The sequence below is a fragment of the Eimeria mitis genome, genomic scaffold, assembly GCF_000499745.2.
Source record: "Eimeria mitis Houghton genomic scaffold, Emh_scaff2447, whole genome shotgun sequence".
Taxonomy (NCBI): Eukaryota; Apicomplexa; class Conoidasida; order Eucoccidiorida; family Eimeriidae; genus Eimeria; species Eimeria mitis.
Genome location: NW_013570784.1, coordinates 4266 through 4663, shown reverse-complemented (window position 1 = coordinate 4663; position 398 = coordinate 4266). Strand labels below are relative to the sequence as shown.

Sequence of the window (398 nt, the reverse complement as noted above, 5' to 3'; positions counted from 1 at the left end):
AGCAGCAGCAACAGCAGCAGCAGCAGCAACAGCAGCAGCAGCAGTTCAACAGCAGCGGGCGAATGAGTGCGTCAACGGGGAGGAACAACAGGGGCAGCAGCAGCAGCAGCAACAGATGCAGCAGCAAAAGAAACAGCAACAATAGCAGCAGCAGCAAGAACGAGAACAAAAGCAGCAACCAAGAGGACTATATGCAGAAACAGCAGCAGCAGCAGCAGCAGTAGCAGCAACAGAAGTAGCGGCCAGAGCAGCAGCAGCAACTGCAGCAGCAACAGCAGCAGCAGCAACAGCAGCAACAGCAGCAAGAGGAGCAGCAGCAGCAACAGCACCATCGGCAGCAGCAGCACCAGCGAGAGCAGCAGCAGCAAAAGCATCAGCAAGAGCACCAGCAGAGAGAA

General features: G+C 56.3%; 1 protein-coding gene across 1 annotated transcript in view; it reads right to left on the bottom strand.

The window, feature by feature from the left end:
• EMH_0053960 (uncharacterized protein) overlaps positions 1-398 on the bottom strand; it is a gene marked incomplete at both ends in the record, with an annotated part of 4247 nt that overhangs the window by 3449 nt on the left and 400 nt on the right. The gene's annotated exons all lie outside the window — the stretch shown is intronic.